Source organism: Leucoraja erinacea, unplaced genomic scaffold, assembly GCF_028641065.1.
Source record: "Leucoraja erinacea ecotype New England unplaced genomic scaffold, Leri_hhj_1 Leri_795S, whole genome shotgun sequence".
NCBI lineage: Eukaryota > Metazoa > Chordata > Chondrichthyes > Rajiformes > Rajidae > Leucoraja > Leucoraja erinaceus.
Genome location: NW_026576724.1, coordinates 36,842 through 57,601, shown reverse-complemented (window position 1 = coordinate 57,601; position 20,760 = coordinate 36,842). Strand labels below are relative to the sequence as shown.

The following is a 20,760-nucleotide window of genomic DNA, read 5'->3' as shown; positions in this document are numbered from 1 at the left end:
TTAACTATTCTTAAATTCTGTCTTCTCGATCTTGTTTCCAAATCCAAGCATTTATCAGAAGTTTTGGCTAATTCCAGCAGCTTCCATATCTTCCAAAACCGTGTTGTATGCTTTAGTAGTTTTGAGGACAGCATCAAACTTTTGGTTGGAATGTTTTTCAACCCGTTTGATTTCTGTACTTAAATCATACTCAATTTCTTCAACACATTTCCTTAGAGTAGCGATGTCCTGAATCTCTGCATTATCATGCTTAATTTTTTTAGACAGGTTTTTCTCCAATGCAGTGTTCCCATCTTGTACCATTTTAGCAATATCATTACTGAGGTTCTTGCCGATTGTTCCATTTGCTCCATCTGTTTCTCCTTTGAAGCCATTTCCGTGGCTGAACATTGAGATTCAGATTCCTCTTCTGAGCATTCTTCTGGTGCTGTATGTAAATGTTTCCCCAAACTTGTAGATCTCTGCGGTTGCTTCTGGGGCTGATCCCCCTATCTCATTTAAAACTGCTGGTATCCCCCGTTATTTCCCAGCAATTTCTGATGACGTCCCTTACGCGACGTCAAGCAGCTCTGGTGAGTATTTTTAAAATCGGTCCCGTCTTACAAAACTTCTTTTTCAGCAATTTAACGGGAGTGGAGCTTAATGCTGCGCCTCGCACTGCTCCATGGCGCCACTGGAAGTCCAAGGGGAGAACGTATAAACACCACAAAGACAGCACCCATGGTCAGGATCGAACCCGGGTCTCTGGCAGTGAGGCAGCAACTGTACCGCTGCACCACTGTGCCGCTCTGAATTATAAAACAGTTTCCTCCGCCATAAACGCACCCAAAATGTGCTATTAATGTCCTGTTTGCCTGCTTGTTGACCCTTTGTGTTCTCCTCCTGCAGGGTTTAGGAGCCGTTGCTGTGGACAGAGAGACGAGGATGTGAGCGGCCACTGAGGACGACCAGGGTGCTGGTGAGCCCCCCATCTGCTCGGTGTGCGGGCTGAGCTTCGAGGGGCTGAGCTTCGATGGAGGACTATATGACGGGGCACAACAAGGAGAAGTGTTATGAGTGTGACGTGTGTGGCAAGGCCTGGCAGTACCCGAGCCAGCTGAAGACCCACCGGCGGGTGCACACGGGCGAGAAGCCCTATAGCTGCTCCACCTGTGGCATGAGCTTTGCCCTGTTTTCTGGGCTAAGGCGGCACCGGCGGGTGCACAGCAGTGAGCGGCCCTTCACCTGCTCCGACTGCGGCAAAGGCTTCAAGTCGTCACCTGACCTGAAAGAGCACAGGCGCCTGCACACCGGCAAGCGCCTCTATAGCTGCAGCGTATGTGGCAAGAGCTTCACCCGCTCCAACCAACTGCTGATGCACCAGCGTACTCACACCGGCGAGTGCCCCTACACCTGCGCCCAGTGCGGCAAGGGCTTCACCCAGTCCAGCACCCTGCTGGTGCACCAGCGCACCCACACCGGCGAGCGTCCCTACACCTGCGTCCAGTGCAGCAAGGGCTTCACCCAGTCCTGTCACCTGCTGGAGCACCAGCGCACCCACTCCGGCGAGCGTCCCTACACCTGCGCCCAGTGCGGCAAGGACTTTGCCCAGTCCAGCTACCTGCTGAAGCACCAGCGCACCCACACCAGCGAGCGTCCCTACACCTGCGCCCAGTGCGGCAAGGGCTTCACCCACTCGACCTATCTGCTGTCCCACCAGCGGGTGCACGCCAGCGACCGTCCCGTCCCGAGCCTGGTGTGTAGAGAGCGCTTTGCCATGGCCTCCCCAGCCCTGTCTCACCAGCGCGTGTACACCAGTGGCCAGCCCTACAACTGCTCTTTCTGCGGTCAGGGGTTTGATAGCTCGCGGGGGTTGCGTCAGCACCAGCGGGCCCACGCCGGCGAGCAGCTGCTCCCACTGTAACGAGAGAGCATGGGGGCTGCGGGAGCACCAGCGTTTACATACCAGAGAGAGACCCTTTGTGTGCGCTGAGTTTGGCAAGGGTTTCACCCGCCTGTGGCAGCACCGGCGTACAGACAACGGTGTGCATCCCTTCCCCTGCCCATCCTGTGGTAAGGGCTTCACCCGCATTGACCACCTGCCCACTCTGCGAGTCCACACCGGCCAGCGCCCCTTGACCTGCCCGATCTGTGGAAAGGCCTTTGCCCGCTCCTCCAGCCTGCTGGCACACCGTAACGTGGATAGATAGCGCTGTTTAGGTAGACAGAAAATGCTGGAAGGAATGGGTGACATTTTGGGTCGTGTGTGCAGTCACCGATTCCATCTCTCCAGAGTAGCTGCCCGTCCCACTGAGTTACTCCAGCATTTTGTGTCCTTTTTTTGTAAACCAGTAACTGCAGTTCCTTGTTTTCAAACTATTCTGGTTAACCATCTCTGCACCTTCCCCAAGGACTGACCTTCACATCAGTCCTGTAATGGAGTGACCAGAACTGTATGCAATACTCCAAATGATACCTGACCAATGTTCCTTAAAGCTGCACATATACATTCCTCTCTCTCCCCCCTCTCCACACTCTCTACTCCCTCCACTCTCCCCACCACTCATACACAAATTCTCTCCACTCCACCCTCTCATTAAACTCAATTTTTCATCTGTAAGAAATTGTGGGCCACAAGATCTCTGATGAGGGAAAGGGATGATGGGTTGGGAGATTGCCTCCTTTTACTTGCTTTTCTGAAATACACACACCTTTTCTTGCAGCTTCATCCTCTTCTTTGTTTTAATCTCTTTAGGTTAGTCTCAGAAAAAGAAGTCTTGCAAGTTGTTGAGGAATCCTCTACATCATGTGATCTTGATCCTATCCCAATTCACTTGTTGAAAAAAATCCTCACAGAATTGGTTCCTATTCCAACAATTATGTTATTTATGACTTTTGAAAGTGGGTGTATTCCTGACAAGTACTTGCCCAAGGGGTTCCTCATGGATCTGTGTTAGGCACGTTACTGTTTACTTTGTACACCTACCCGTTAGAAAGTATAATTAACCCTTACAATGTGTATAAGATGTTCTATGCTGATGATACCCAATTGATTTAAGAAGGAACTGCAGATGCTGGAAAATCGAAGGTACACAAAAGTGCTGGAGAAACTCAACGGGTGCAGCAGCATCTATGGAGCGAAGGAAATAGGCAACGTTTTGGGCCGAAACCCTTCTTCAGTTCTGAAGCAGATGTTGTATGCCACATTACTGAATGTGTTAAAGCAGCCCAGTCATAAAGGTCTCAAGTTGAATAGTAATAAGACTGAGTTTTTACATATATCTTCTCGCTTTCGACCTGTTGTTCCTATATCCACAATTGATTTGGAAGGTGCAAGTACATCCAGTCAAAAAATGTCGGAAGCTTGCAGTAACTTGATGACAAGTTCACATTAGAAAGCTTTGTCAGACAAAACTGCAGATCTGCATCATTTGCACTTCATAAAATTGGTAAAATCTATCCTTTTGTCGATAAGCACACAACAGAACGATTAGTTCATGCCTTTGTGATGTGTCACATAGATTTTGTAATATATTATATTATTAAAAATTGTGATTTTTGCAAAAGGAATGCAAACCTTTTTTGATTTCTTTTAAATTCTCATGTATCTATAAATAACATGAAGTGAAAATGACACCATTGAATATATTCCACATATAGTATTTTTTTCTTTTTTATAAGAGCATGAAATGTTCACGCTGTATATTATGCAACAACATAACTGGTTCTCTAAGACTGCATTAGTGGCATTTACTATTGACCGGAGTTCTGGAAATTCAAGAAAGGTGTTGCTCAATGACGTGACAACATCGTGTCACCTGATGAACTCTAGGAAGTGGCTGTTCATTTCCAGGGATCTCTGGAATGTTTGGGTCATCAATGTGAGGTCATGGTGCATGATGGACATGTTCCAAAGCACCCCCACTGCAACAATCACTCGCAGAGTGGTGTCGAGCTTGATACGCATGTGATTTAGGCATGGGAACCTTCTCTTCATCATTCCAAACATGCACTCAATGATGTTATGGCCTCTCTTGTGGGCAACGTTATAATGTTCCTCACCCCTCCTCTGGGGCTGGAGCAACGGAGTCAGGAGAAATGGCGAGCAGGCAAACCTGAAAAATAACAGATGTAAACGGTACATATCTTCACTACAAAGAGCATAACACAGTTAATATTTTATCCAAACATTACCTGCAACGATTCAAATACATTTATGTTAATATAGAAGCATCATGTAGTAAAACAAAATTATCAATCATATTCTTTCATTCTAACAAATCCCTTTTTTAATCAAAGGAGAGAATATCAAAAACATATTTCCTTCCTGTAGAGAAGCTGGACAGCTGTTCAATATGAAATTGTACACATGCTATTCTGATGCCATTTGCCAACTACAGATGAAGTTTTGTGGAAGCCGGGAGAGCTTTCAAAAGAGGCTACTACTACTACCTTTACATTTGCAATATTTTTAAAAATGATTAAATTTCCATTTGTGATGTTTTAGGTCTAAAGAAGAAAATCCTTTTTTATTGCCTCTCTGGAAAATAATCATTCCTTTTTAAAGTTACTTAAATCTTGAATTTGACAATATTCTTTCTGTACTGTGATTAATCCATACGTTCAAACTACATGTAACCTGCAAGCATCTTACCCACTGTCTCCAAGGAGACATTTGGTCTCATGGCTTTCTACTTCCAATTGTCTTCTGTTGACATTCCCGAAAAATTCAGGAATCGTGTGTGTGTGCCTCCAGGCCACATGATTTGTTAACTTGCCATCTTGGTTGCATACAGCCTATATGAAGAATAAGACAGATTATAAAACATGAATTAATTTGGTATATGATCTGAGTGTCTAATTAACACTGTTATGAAAAACTATTGTGGGATAATCAATAATACTTCGGAAACTTTTTCAAGAAATGCATATACAAGGCTCAATCAGCTTAGTCTTTTTGTAACATCTCTTTCTTTAAATGCACATTAGAAAATACCCATCTCAATCGTGTGGAATTGCTTTTATAAATGGCATGATCGAATATTTCTCAACTGTGATTACAATGCATGCAGAATGCTATGTCACATTTATTTTGTTGAAGACATTTTCATATATATAAAACCTAAATTTAGAAACCTTTGAAAGGATTTCATTCAATATTTCTCAGAAATAAAATGATTTTAACATTTACATTTACCTGTACATTCACAGAATATATGCCCATCCGATTGACAAACATCTGAGCAAGGTCCCCACCTGGACTTCTGATTGGGACATGTGTGCAATCAATTGCCCCTATCACGCCAGGAAAGCGCCAATACTGGCAGAAAACATTTTGTGTGTCATGAACTTGCTGGGGAGTTGATGGGAAGGAGATATAGGTTCATCTCCATTGGGCTATGTGGGATGACACCTCCTGGACTATACGTGACATAGATGGCTGTGATAAACCTGCATCATCACCATGCTTAGTTGGAAAGTTCCTACATAGATAATGAAAGAAAAAAGGAGAACCTTTTATAACAATCAAAATGTTATTCTAAACAAAAATGATGCAGACAGATAAACAAATATGAGAACATAGCTGATATTTGTGTTTCACAATCACCCATGGCAATATTTAGAAACTTGAAAAACAAAATGAAACAAATACAACTTTGTAACAAGCAATCAGAAGATGTGTATGTGATGGTTAATAAGTAACTGTCAATTAAATGTAATCATCAAACCTTTTTTATAATTTCTCTTTTAAAGATTTCCTATACCTTCTTCTGTTTAACTGACATTAAAAGTATTTTTTTCTGAGAAAATGTTGATTACCATATATCATTATGAAAGAAAAAAAGACAACACACTATTCTGATCAACATGAACATCCCCCCACAGCACAATCAACACTTTCCAGTGTGAGGGAAGGCACAAAAAAGTCCAGTCCTCTTCCTCTCGGTTCACCCGAGGTCGGGACATAGTTGAGGCTTCCGCAGTTGCCGCAACGGCAGCCCGATGTTACAGGCCCTCTCACCGGATGATGGAGTTCCGGCGTCGGGAGAACACTCTTCAACGACCTGGAGTAGCTGGAATGGCTGCTTCCTCCCTGGAGACCGCGGCTGTCGAAGTCCACAGGCTGCACTGGTCGGAGCTCCGACACTGGAAATCTCGGCGAGAAATCCCAGGCCCCGCAGAGTTTAAAGTCAGCACCGCCCGCTGCTGGATGCCCGCAGCCACAGCTCCGCGATGTTCTAGTCGGTGGTCTCAACCCTCCGGAGCTCCACACGGTGACCCGGGTAAAGCATCGCCCACTCCATGATGGTGCATCAATGTTATGCCGCCAACGATGCTGCAGCCCCGGCAGGAAACTCCGCTCCAGTCCCGCTGGTAGGCCGCACGGAGAGAACAAGGTTGCAAAGCTTCAGTGTGATGGCGAAGACTGTCGACTTCAAGTTAATTTTATCAAATAAAATAACTCTTCTGTTAATCACTTTTTCAAAAGAAAGAATATTTAATACATTCTAAGGTTGATCACCCCATTAAATTACACGTTTAACAAAACAATACTGCTTACCAACAGCATAGAATCTGAGCGCCGTCAGCACTTGCACATTCACTGGTTTATCGTCTGACCTTCGCCTAGAGAGTACAGGAGTCAGCTCATTGAAAAGGAGTCTAAGAGTAAACCTAGCAATTATAGACCTGTTAGTTTGACGTCAGTGGTGGGCAAATTAATGGAAAGGATACTTAGAGATAATATATATAAGCATCTGGATAAACAGAGTCTGATTAGGAACAGTCAACATGGATTTGTACATGGAAGGTCATGTTTGACTAATCTTCTTGAATTCTTTGAAGAGGTTACTCGGGAAATTGATGAGGGTATTGCAGTGGATGTTGGATATATGGACTTCAGTAAGGCCTTTCACAAGGTTCCTCACCCTTGTCTATTACCCCTTGTTAATTGAAATTTCGTAGATAGTATATTATTAGTTAATATTCTAGCCGTGGGTTTGTTATATAATAATTTTATCCATGCGATGAAGCTCTCTCCGATTTGAAATTTTTGCAATACTTTAAACATATAATCCCATTCTACTTGATCAAACGCTTTTTCTGCGTCCAATGAAATGATATATAACTCTTGTTCTTGAGATTTGTGAGAGTGCATTATGTTAAGCAGACGTCTCAGGTTATTAAATGAGTGTCTCTTAGGTATAAATCCCGTCTGATCCTTATTTATTAATTTACTGACATATTGACTTAATCTTCTAGCTAGTATTTTCGCTAATATTTTTTTATCAGTATTTAGCAATGCAATAGCTCTGTATGATCCTGGTTCTTCTATATCTTTATCTTTTTTAAGTATTAGTGTGATCGTTGATTCAGCTAGTGTTTCGGGTAAAACGATGTATTACTATATATCACAAAACCCCAAATCAGTATACCAAACATATTAAAACTAATCGAGGATTCTGGATCTTTCTCAGGATACAGAATAAACTGGAACAAAAGTGAAATTATGTCAATAAAACCGAAAGACTCAACACATCTTTTGAAATTCCCCTTTAAAATAGCTACAGAAAAATTTAAATATTTAGGAATTGAAATCACTAGAAATTACCACGGTATGTTTAATGCTAATTATAGCCCCTTACTTAAGAAATTAAATAATCTAATTAAATTCTGGAAAACTCTGCCGATGTCTTTAATAGGTCGAATAAATGCTATAAAAATGATTTTTTTTTACCACAAATCCTATATTTATTTCAATCAATTCCAATATATCTTCCAAAATTTTTTTTTCAAAAAAATTAGACTCAGACATCACAAACTTTATATGGGATTATAAATCCCACAGAATACAAAGAGCACACCTCAGTAAACCAAAAGAGATGGGTGGTCTAGCGCTCCCTAACTTCATGTACTATAATTGGGCGGTAAATATTAAAAATATGATTCACCTGCTGGACAACTCTGCCCAGCAGGTGGACTGGATTATAATGGAGAGAGAGGACTGCGCTCCTGGTAATACAGGCGCGACTCTCCTCTCACCAACGAATTTGAATAACAAATATTATAATAAAAATCCAATGATACATAGTACAATCAGAACTTGGAAACAAATAAAACAGAACTTAAAATTAAGAAATCTATCTCTGCTAATGCCAATAGCCAATAACCCTTCGTTTAAACCCTCAATTATAGATAAATCATTTACACAATGGGAAAGAACGGGAATCAAAACGCTCGGAGACCTGTATGAATTAGGGAAATTATTACCATTTCAACAATTACAACTGAAATATAACTTGAAAAATAATCAATATTTTAAATATCTTCAAATCCGTGATTATCTGAAAAAATATACAAAAGACTATTATAATATGCCCCCAGACTTATTAGATGAAGCCATGAAGATAAAGGCTGAATCAGCAAATCTAATATCATACTTATATAATATTATATTGAATATAGAAATACCTACAACAGATAATATTAGAAGAGATTGGGAACAAGAATTAGCTATAAAAATTTCAAAAGAGAGCTGGGATAAACACTTAATATATGTGCATAAATGCTCGATCAACGTACGACATACTCTAATCCAATATAAAACATTACACAGACTATATTATTCAAAAACTAAAATAAATAAACTCTTCCCCAATGTCTCACCCATTTGTGATAAATGTCAGGTACAAGAAGCTAACATAGCGCACTCTTTTGTTTTCTGTATAAAAATTCAAAAATTCTGGAACGAAATATTTGAAATCTTTACAAAATTATTTAAAACAAAACTTCTACCCAGAGTAGAATGGATCATTTTTGGAATATCGGAAGGTAACCCAGAATTAAATATGTTTCAAAAGAACTTACTTAATTATGGGCTAATAATCGGAAAAAAGCTTATACTTAAATTTTGGAAAAATGCTCCAATACCAACAACAAAAATGTGGATTTCAAACATGTTCGAAACATTACACTTGGAAGAGATGAGACTACTCCTAGCAGGTAAAGCAGATCACTTCCAAAAGACGTGGTCTGCATTTATGGAACTATTACAAGCTAAGGTGCAATAATAAGTTAAAATATAAAGGCTACCAGGACCTGGTAATGGGGGGGTATAAAATACATTTTTAATAAAAACATGGTTGGTATATCCTTTTTTGCGGAGTTTTGTGTTACAATAGAGCGACTGATTTTCCTTTTTTCCTTTTTTTTTTCTTTTCTTTCTAGGGTCTTAATTATTTTCTTTGCTTCCTTCTCTAATTCCTTCCCTAAGGGGTTCTTCTCTCCCAACACTTTCCTGCACCTTCACGATTCCTGCTTACTTTTCTTACTTCTTTTATTTCTTTCTCTTTTAAAGCTCAAAAAATGAAGTGGTACAACATAATGTAATAAGATATATGCGATGTATTAATGTGATTTACTGTACTGCTAATAAAAATAAAAAAAAATAAAAAAAAGGGGGAACCTCTTTACTCAGGAACATGAGGGGGAACTTCTTTACTCAGAGAGTGGTGGCTGTGTGGAATGAGCTTCCAGTGAAAATGGTGGAGGCAGGTTCGTTGTTATCATTTAAAAATAAATTGGATAGTTATATGGACGGGAAAGGAATGGAGGGTTATGGTCTGAGCGCAGGTATATGGGACTAGGGGAGAATACGTGTTCGGCACTGACTAGAAGGGTCGAGATGGCCTGTTTCCGTGCTGTAATTTTTATATGGTTATATGGTACCTCGTGACAGTGGAATTATTAGCTTTTGCATGCAATCCGTTAAAATACAGACCTCGCCTCCACCATGGCCAGAGTGAGTCCCACCGAAAATTGAAGGAGCAGCACCTCATATTTCACTTGCGTAGTTTGTACCCCAGCGGTATTAACATTGACCTCTCCAATATCTAGTAGTCCTTGCTGTCTCCCTCCTTCCCCGCCCCTTCCCAGCTCTCCCACATCCCCCTGTCTCCGCCTCTTCCTTTCTTCTTTCCCCCCCCCCCCCCCCCCCCCCCCCCCCACATCATTCTGCAGAAGGGTGATAGCATCAGTTCAATACCAGACACAATACCATCACTTCAAAACCAGGCAATGTAATGAAGAAGAGTCTGGAGACTGTTCCATGAACTTCTCGCAACCTATATTTCCCCGCAGCGGTGAACCAGGCCACGCCGCACCAGGCAGCAGGAGCCCCCGCGTCGGCTCCCCCTTCCCCCCCCCGTTCTCGGCTGCCCCCCGCCGGGTTGCTCTCGGCTTGGAATGATTCAGGGCTAGTGATTTTAGCACATTAGGGGGATCTTTCAAGGAGATGTGCTGGTCATGTTTCATTACGGTGGGTGCCTGGGACGCGCTGCTGGAGTGGTAGTCGAGGCACATACGGTAGATACACTGCAGTCTGATCGTCTGGGTTGAAGGAATTGTTCTATCCATTAACATAACCGACAGGTTCATTATAGTTCCCATTCCCAGCTCCTTACCCACAACCATTAGGTTCTTTAACCGACCTGCACTGTCCGCGTTTGGCCCATATCCCTCTAAACATGTCCTATCCATGTACCTGTCTAAATGCTTCTAAAACGTTACGATAGTACCGGCCTCAACTACCTCCTCCAGCAGATCATTCCATACACCCACCACCCATTGTGTGAACAATGTTACCCCTCAGGTTCCTATTGAACCTTTCCATCCTCACCCATGTCCTCTGGTACTTGATTCCTCTCCTCTGGGCAAGAGGGTCCGTGAGGCTACCCGATCTGTTCCTCTCATGATGTTTTACATCTTTGCTAAGATCATCCATCATCATGGGAAAGCAGCCAACATAATCAAATACTTTTTCTACCCCGGTCATTCCTTCTTCTCGCTGTTCTTGTCGGGCAGAAAGTACATAATCTTGAAAGCGCCTGCTACCAGTCTCAGGAACTTCCTGCTCCCCTCTGTTATCAGGCTTCTGAATGGTCCTTCCATGAGCTAGACATTGTGGGTTGAAGGGCCTGTTCCTGTGCTGTATTGATGACGTCTTGTTTTCTTTGTTGAGCGGCAGTGCAAGGTTGATGTTCTGACCAGAGTGGAGCTTACTTTACTTTAGAGATACAGCATGTAAGTAGGCCCTTCGGCCCACCGAGTCCATATCGACCATCGATCACCAATTAACACTTGGTCTCTGTTATCCCACCTTCCCGTACATACTCAACATACTCCCAACATACTTGGGGCAATTTACAGAGGGCCAATTACCTTACAAACCCGCATGTGTTTTCAATGTGGGAGAAAACCGGAGCACTCGGAGGAAACCCACGCGGCCACAGGGAAAATGTGTCACGCGATGAACAGTGAACATGGTCAGGGTCGATCCCGGGTCTCTGGCCCCGTGAGGCAGCGGTTCAATCTGCTGCTCCATATTACCTCAAAGTTTCCCCCTTCCCCTCCCCCACCCACCACATAAAAGACCTGCAACTAATATTTGTTTTTTGACAGGACTAAAAATAAAAATAAAAAAGGGCGGACTGCAGGGAGAGCAGCCATACACAACGGCGCCCCACTCCTGCAGTCCGCCATTTAATGTTATGGTAGCTCACAACCCGATGGTATGGATACTGAATACTGAATACTGAATTCTGCAACCTCAGGTAACGAACAACCCTCACTTCTTCTCGCTATCCTATCTCACCCTCTCTCCTGTGTGTCCCACAGAGACTCATACATATTTCTCCGCGGTCCCTCTCTTGCCTCCGACATTCAACCCTCTTGCTTCATAGAGCGTATTCCTTCAATTCTTTTTATCTCACCTCGTTTTGTCTCTAACCACTGCCCCCAACATCTGCCGCTAAGAGCCCCTCTTATTCTGGCCTTCCTCCCTCCCTGCACCCCCACCACCAGAATCAGTCTGGTAGGCTCCCAAACCATAAATGTTCTCTAGAGGTGCTCTATGAACCACTGAGGTAACTTAGCATATTATGTCTGTTTAAAGTGTACATTAGAGTGTTCAGTGCTGGTCGTCCAGCTTTAAGGGCACCATCAAACCGGGAACGGTGTAAAAAAGAATAGATACATAAAAATATGTAAAACAGGTGTAGTGGTAGGCCATTTGACTTCGAGCAGCAGCGCCAATCAATATGAGCATGGCTGATCATGCAAAATCAATACCCCATTCCTGCTTTCCGTCACAGTCTGCCCTCTCCTCATTCTCATCCACTTCACCTTCCGGTACTTTTCCACCGGTCCCTCCTTCTCCTCACCTACCTGCCTGCCACTCCCCTCTCATCAGCCCAACTCTCCTCACCTGTTGCACTCAATTGCCTCTGATCACATATTAACCCGGTACAAAGACTCTCCTCACTGTTCACACATTGCCAGATTGTTCTCAGCATTCATGCAAGACTCTCCAGCGATTTCCCGACTGCCTACACGGATTCGAACCTGCCTGCCCCCCGACCATTCCGTCCTGTCGTCTTCCCGGATATCACCCCAGCCTTCTGTCCCCGACCACGGCCTTCGTCCCGAACCTCCTGGTTTCTGTCTGCCTCTCTCCTGGGCTGTTTGGTGTATTCCTGCAACAGCTCCTCGACTTCCTGCCTGGCTTCGACTCTCCTTTTGTCTGCCCCTCGCTGGTTTGTTTGCATCGTGTGTTGGATCTCCTGGCTACCGGACCTTCCGCTACCCCGACTACGTCCCCTGCCTGCCCCTCTTCGGAACCCTCTCTCAATCCTGAGCCTCTGTGTGAGTACGGTGTACCCATTCCTGCGTTACTACTCTGTGTTACAGTATCGTAATAAAGTTCATTAGCAATTATACCTGCCTGATTCTCTGCTGCTATTGGGTCCAAGCTATACCCGTTACAGTATAATGGCCAACAATGAACTCAGCGCACACAACGGCTCCGTCAAACCGCTTCGAGAGGATTGAGCACACGCTCCTGCAGCACGAAGCTATGCTCACTGCATCCAACTCCGAGGTTCGACAGGCTGTGTCAAACCAAGAGCAAGCATTGGTTGCACTAGTCACCCAGGTCCAACAGCTGGCGACCACCCTCGCCCAGGCTACACCCCATGCTTCGCCTCCGGCTCCGACAGCACCAGCTCCCGGTCCGCCAGGACCATCACCTGAGCCCCGGGTGGGAACCCCGGAGCGCTACGCTGGAGACCCGGAGGGCTGCAACCCATTCATCACGAACTGTTCCATTCTCTTCGCCCTAGAGCCCTACACCTTCGCCCAGGAAGCAGCGAGAGTGGCGTTTACCATTGATCACCTGAATGGCAGAGCTCGGCTGTGGGGAACGGCTGAATGGGAGAAATGCACGCCGGCTTGTTCCTCTTTCCAGGCCTTCGTCGCGGAGCTTCGCAAGGTGTTCGGTGAGGTGTCGATGGGTCCGGACGCTGCGGGAGGTTTGCTGGGGTTGGGCCAGGGGAACCGGAGCGTCACTGACTTCGCCATCGACTTTCGCACCAGGGCCCGTCAGAGTGATTGGAACGCCCCGGCCCAGTGTGACGCTTTCTTGCTGGGCTTGAATGACTATCTCAAGGATGAGTTGGTGCCACGACCTTCCTTCTTCTCTGGATCGAGCTAACGACCCGTCTGGACCGACGCATCCTGGCGAGACGTCGGGAGAGGCGACAGGGACAGGCGGTCCGCCAGCTATCCACCCAAGCTCGTTTTCCTCCGGAGACTGGACTACCCTCGTCAGGGCAACCGTCGAGGCAACCCGAACCCATGCAGGTGGGTCGCACGAGTCTCATCCCCGAGGAACGGGAACGTCGGCGTCGGGGGAACCTCTGTCTCTACTGTGGCCTGGCGGGTCATTACATCTCCAAGTGTCCAGTACAAGGTCAGACTCGCCAGTAGTGGAAGAATTACTGGTGAGTCGAACCTCCGAACTTTCCTCTGCCCGACGCCCTCTTTGTCATGCCCGTCTGCTGTTGTCTGATGGTTCTCACACCCTCGCCACCTTCATAGACTCGGGTTGTGACATTAATCTTATGGACATGGAACTAGCCCGCCAGCTAGGCTTCAGTTGTGTTCCCCTGCCTAAACCTGTTCCCGCCAACGCCCTCGACGGCCATCTCCTGGGGACTGTTTCTCACCAGACGGTCCCAGTGCGCATGCTCCTGTCTGGTAATCACCGTGAGACCATCCAGTTCCACATCCTGCAGTCTCCCCGTCTTCCCCTCATCCTGGGTTACCCCCTGGCTTCGGCGACACAACCCCAACATCGACTGGAGGACGGGGGTCATCCTGCCTGATTCCGCTCCTCCTAGGGGTCGCGTTTACTCCCTGTCCGCCCCTGAGAGAGGCGCCATGGAGAAGTACATGAACGACTCCTTGGCTGCTGGTCTCATCCGTCCCTCCTCGTCTCCTGCTGGGGCTGGGTTCTTCTTCGTGGAGAAGAAGGACAAATCTCTGCGTCCCTGCATAGATTACCGGGGGGCTCAACGGCATCACGGTGAAGAATCGCTACCCTCTCCCACTCATCTCCTCTGCTTTCGAGCTCCTGGAGGGGGCCACCATCTTATCGAAGTTGGATCTACGCAACGCCTACCACTTCGTCCGCATCAAAGAGGGAGATGAGTGGAAGACCGCCTTCAACACTCCCAAGGGAACATTATGAATACCTGGTGATGCCCTTTGGCCTCACCAACGCCCCGGCCGTCTTCCAGGCTTTGCTCAATGACGTTCTCAGGGACATGTTGAACAAGTACGTGTTCGTCTATCTTGATGACATCCTCATCTTTTACGGACCAAGGAGGAACACGTACACCACGTCCAGGCAGTTCTACATCGGCTCCTGGAGAACTCGCTCTTCGTTAAAGCTGAGAAGTGCGAGTTTCACTCCTCGTCAGTCTCCTTCCTAGGATACATCGTTGGCCAAGGGAACATCAAGATGGACCCCGCCAAGGTCTCTGCTGTCACCACCTGGCCTGTTCCTGACTCCCGCAAGCAGCTCCAAAGGTTCCTGAGGTTCGCCAAATTTACCGATGGCTACAGTACTGTGACCGCACCCCTCACGGCACTCACCTCCTCCAAGGTTCCGTTCCGGTGGTCTGCCGCGGCCGACGAAGCTTTTCAGACACTCAAGACACGGTTTACACCGGCCCCCATCCTCCAAGTTCCGGACTCAGAGAGACAGTTCATGGTGGAGGTGGACGCCTCCGACGTGGGAGTGGGAGCTGTTCTGTCCCAGCGGGCTGCCGGGGATCAGAAGCTCCATCCATGCGCCTTCTTCTCCCGACGCCTGACCCCTGCTGAGAGGAATTATGACATTGGCAACCGAGAACTGTTGGTGGTTAAGTTGGGGTTGGAGGAATGGCGTCACTGGTTGGAGGGAACCGAGCAGCCTTTCTTGGTATGGACTGACCACAAGAACCTTGAATACCTCCAGTCAGCCAAGAGGCTCAACTCTCGTCAGGCCCGCTGGTCTCTCTTCCTCACCCGCTTCAACTTCTCCCTCTCCTATCGACCTGGGTCCCGCAATGGGAAGCCGGATGCCCTCTCTCGGCAGTTCTTGGCGAAGGAGGAGCCTGCCTCTGGCCCCGAGACCATCCACCCGTCCTCGCACAGGGTTGCCTCCCTCACCTGGGAAGTGGAGGGGAAGGTCAAGGCGGACTTGGAGAACCAGCCGGGACCCAGCGCATGCCCTCCTGCTGGCCTGTTTGTGGTTTCTGCCCTGCTGTCCGACGTCCATCAGTGGGCCCACAGCTCTCGACTCACCTGTCATCCCGGCATTCAGCGGACCAAGGAGATGGTGCTACGGAGGTTCTGGTGGGCATCGCTGGAGGAGGACACTCGGGAGTTTGTCAACGCCTGTCCCGTTTGCAACCAGCACGAGGTCTCACACCAAGCTTCTGCGGGTCATCTGCTTCCACTGCCTGTCCCTCATCGACCATGGTCCCACATCTCCCTGGACTTCGTTACCGGCCTGCCCCCATCCAGTGGTCACACCACCATCCTGACCGTGGTCGATAGATTTAGCAAGATGGCTCACTTCGTGCCCCTGCCCAAGCTTCCGTCAGCCAAGGAAACTGCCGAGCTCATATTACTCCACGTCTTCAGGCTCCATGGTCTCCCCGTCGATGTGGTCTCCGACCGGGGACCCCAGTTTGCCTCTGTGTTCTGGAGGGAGTTATATACGCTTGTGGGGGCCACCGTGAGTCTGACGTCCGGATTTCATCCCCAGTCCAATGGCCAAACTCAAAGGAAGAATCAGGAGATGGACACGGGGCTGTGGTGTATGGTGTCCAAGCATCCCTCCTCCTGGTCCCAGCAGTTGTTGTGGGTGTAGTACGCCCACAACACCCTGACAAGCTCGGCCACTGAGCTCTCCCCTTCCCAGTGTGCCTACGGGTTCCAGCCTCCACTGTTCCCAGCGCTGGAGAAAGAGGTTACCTGCCTGTTCGTCCAGGCCTTCATTCGTCGCTGCCGCAGGACGTGGACCCAAGCCAGGGCGGCTCTTCTCCGCTATGTGGACCATTACGCCACGGCTGCCAACCGTCACCTCACCCAGGCCCCCACCTACCTCGCGGGCCAGAAGGTGTGGCTGTCGACCCGGGACCTTCCCTTGAGGGTGGAGTCCAAGAAGTTGGCACCCAAGTTCATCGGTCCCTTTGAGATCCAGAAGGTCATCAACCCAGCGGCTGTGAGGCTCAAGTTGCCTCGTTCCATGCGGGTCCATCCTACGTTCCACGTGTCCAGAGTTAAGCCAGTCTGGGAGAGCTCCCTGGTCCCTGCAGTCCCTCCTCCTCCACCTCCTCGTCTCATCGACGGAGACCCCGCCTTTACGGTGCACCGCCTCCTGCGCTTCCGCCGTCGCGGGAGGGGTCTCCAATACCTGGTCGATTGGGAGGGTTACGGTCCAGAGCAGAGGTCCTGGGTTCCTGCTCGACACAACCTGGACGCCTCCCTCATCAGGGAGTTTCACCGGCGTCATCCCAACCAGCCGTCCAAGTCCGCAACTCCTCTTCCGTCTGAGGTGCCCAGTGACGACGAGACGGAGCTTTCCTCTGATGCCATGGAGGAAGATGCGGATATGGATTTCCCGGTCGAATATTAGCCCTCCTGCGGTCCCCCTCCTCCCACCCAACTCTGCGTGGGATTGGGTTTGTTTTCTTTACTGTTTTTTTTGTTTTGTTTTGGGACGTCAGGAGCCGTCCCTTGAGCGGGGGGAGGGGGGGGGGGGGGGGGGTTCTGTCACAGGCTGCCCTCTCCTCATTATCATCCACTTCACCTCCCGGTACTTTTCTACCGGTCCCTCCTTCTCCTCACCTGCCTGCCTACCACTCCCCTCTCATCAGCCCAACTCTCCTCACCTGTTGCACTCAGTTGCCTCTGATCACCTATTAGCCCAGTATACAGACTCTGCTCACCGTTCACACAGTGCTAGATTGTTCTCAGCATTCATGCAAGACTCTCCAGCGATTTCCCGACTGACTACACGGATTCGAACCTGCCTGCCCCTGACCATTCCGTCCTGTCGTCTTCCCGATTATCACCTCAGCCTTCTGTCCCTGACCACGGCCTTCGTCCCGAACCTCCTGGTTTCTGTCTGCCTCTCTCCTGGGCTGTTTGGTGTATTCCTGCAACGGCTCCTCGACTTCCTGCCTGGCTTCGACTCTCCTTTCGTCTGTCCCTCGCTGGTTGTTTTGCATCGTGGGTTGGATCTCCTGGTTACCGGACCTTCCGCTACCCCGACTACGTCTCCTGCCTGCCCCTCTTCGGAACCCTCGCTCAATCCTGAGCCTCTGTGTGAGTACGGTGTACGCATTCCTGTGTTTCTACTCTGTGTTACAGTATCGTAATAAAGTTCATTACCAATTAAACCTGCCTGATTCTGTGCTGCTATTGGGTCCAAGCCATACTAGTTACAGTGCAGATCTGTAGCACAGATTTAAAATACACTGCTGGACGCGCTGGACAACATATTATAATACAGGACAGTTTCAATCTTTACTATGGAAACCAAGCTATTAAAACCAAGCAATACATAAATAAAGTTTTAATAAAAGTAAAGTATCCTTTATTCTCATTCAAACTTTTCAGTCTGAACGAAATTTCGTGCCTTGCAGTCATAACATAGAATAAATTAACAAAACACAGATTTAACATCCACCACAGTGAGTTTATCAGGCCCTCCTCGCTGCGATGGAAACCAAAAGTCCTAACGTCCATGTCTCTTCTCATCCCTCCTTGTTCTCCTTCTGCGTTGAGGCGATCAAGGCCTCCGATGTTGTGACCCCGCCCGGTGATGGTAAGCAAGGACCGCGGCCGAATCCGAGCTGCGCGAACGGGCCGGTTCAAACTCGGAGCGGAAGCTGCCACCCTCCAGTCCAGCGGACGAAGCTGTTGTTGCGGGAGCTCTGGAGAACCTGTCACCAACCTACGAGCTCTCGACGTTGTCGTCCACTGGGCCCTCGGCCGACCCTCCGAGGCTCCGAAATCGGGTCGCCGCCGCCGCAACGCCACCACAGCGCCGAAGTCGGTCAGCCTCGCGTTGGTAATTCCTGGCTCTGCCTCCGGAGCCTCGAGATCGGTCGCAGTTGGAGGCTGCCAGCTCCGCGATTAGGCGTCAGCGCAGACGGACACGGACACGGGGGATACAACAAGAAAAGGTCACAACCCCCTGAAGGAAGAGACTAAAAACCCCCCCCCCCCCCCCCCCCCCCCCCCCCACACACACACACACATGCACAACTAAAATGAACTGATACAACAGGACAAAAGAAAACAAATAATCTGCATTATAGGCAACCTAAAACGTTGTATTCTTGGATGTATTATACACAACTATGTATATTACTAAAAGTAAGATCTTCGTCGCTTTTGACTCACTGCGATTTCCGAGATAACGCCCCCCGCCCCCAACCCCACTGGCCAGCAATATTGGAATTGGTGGAGAGGTGGAATATTGTGTTGGGTGACCAGCCCTCCCGTGTGATGCTGGGACCCGACGGGTCCCACTTTGTCTAGTTGAGATATAAAATTCGCCTGAAGGTCGGATTGCGAGGGCGATGGTAGAGGGTTGCTCCTCAGAATGTAAACATACGGCAAATGATTTACCGCAGGGCTCTGTGCTGGCTCAACCGTTGGCCATTTTTTTAACGTGAACGATTTGGATGTGTATGCAGGTTGTATGGTTACATAGATACATAGAAAATAGGCGCAGGATTAGGCCATTCGGCTCTTCGAGCCAGCACCGGCATCAATGTGATCATGGTTAATCATTCACAATCAGTACCCCGTTCCTGCCTTCTCTCCAAATCCCTTGATTCTTCTAGCCCTAAGAGCTCCTTCCATTGTCTTCTGAGGCAGAAATTTTCACAAATTCGCATCTCTCTGGGTGAAAAGTGTTTCCTCGTCTTAGTTCTAATGGTTAGTCAGTTTGAAAGGAGACCAACATTGGTTAAAAAAAATTGTCCCGACTGTAGAGGATAGTGTTAGTGTACGGGTGACCGAGAATGGATCGACTGCACTTATCACTGGAATTTAGAAGGATGAGAGGGTATCTTAGCGGATTGGAGAGACTGAATGCAGGAAAAATGTTCCCGATGTTGGGGGAATCCAGAATCAGGGGTCACAGTTTAATAATAAGGGGTAGGTCATATAGGACGAAGATGAGGGAGAGAACATTTTCACCCGGAGAGTTGTGAATCAGTGGCATTCTCTGTCACAGAAGGTAGTAGAGGCCAATTCACTGGGTGCATTTTAAGAGGGAGTTAGATATAGCTGTTAGAGTTAACGGAATCATGGGATATGGCGAGAAAGCAGGAACCATGATCATATTAAATGGCGGTGCTCGCTCGACAGGCCGAATAGCCTATACCTGCGCCTATTTTCTATGTTTCTACGTTTCTATGGTGACATTTTGGAGAGAGAATCCATTTATCTGGGATGGAACAAGAATCTCATGAACTGGGCCTATGAGCGGATTAAAGGCTAATTTATTTAACTCGGATAAAAGTGACGCAAGTTGGTAAAAACAGCCCAGGGCAGATTATACACATTAAAAAGTTACACCCTGTGTTATTTTTAGTAGACTAGAGAGACGTTGGAATGCACACACACAGTTCCATAATAAAATGCACCAGCGCTGGGCAGGGTGGTGACGAAGGCGTTTGGCATATTTGCTGGGATAGTGAGGTATGAAATACTTGATCGGATATTGCTGGCATTACCTTGCGGTTTGATTTTCTGCTAACTGGATAGCACGCAACAAGAGATTTTCACTGTAGCTCGGTACACGTGACAATAAACCAAACCAAACAACTGAACTGAGTGCATTTATGGGAACTTCCCCCTCAGCTACATCCAATGATCAAATCCTTCAAAATAAGACAGAGATTCACGATCACCTCATCTACCGCATGAGCAAGTCCAGAGTCGCGGACCATTTGGCTGAATACTTGCACTCGGTCCGCCAAGGCTGCCGGATACCAACCATTTTAACTCCTCTTCCCATTCCCACGTTGATCTTTCTGGCCTGGGCCTTCTCCGCTGCCAGAGTGAGGCCATACACAAATTAGAGGAACAGCCTCATATTCCCAACAACATCAATAACGGACATTCTTTTAAATGCAGCAAGATTGACAGAGTCATTGCAAATTTCGACCAGACTAGGAATGCGAACTCATGTCCTCTCTCTGCCGATCCTGCCTGACCAACTGCGGACCCATCCCAAGCCCACTTGGCTATTTCAGCTTTGTCCACCCCCACACCACAGAGTTCTGGGCTCAGGCAAAAAGGTCTAAGTCAGAGATTTTGAATCCACTTTGTTGGGAGTTGTGAATGCTGATTTCAAATCTGGAAGATTAC

At 47.6% G+C, this 20,760-nt stretch overlaps 1 pseudogene; it reads left to right on the top strand.

Annotated features, from left to right (window-relative positions):
- LOC129694776 (zinc finger protein 850-like) overlaps positions 1–20,760 on the top strand; it is a 69,594-nt pseudogene that overhangs the window by 12,687 nt on the left and 36,147 nt on the right.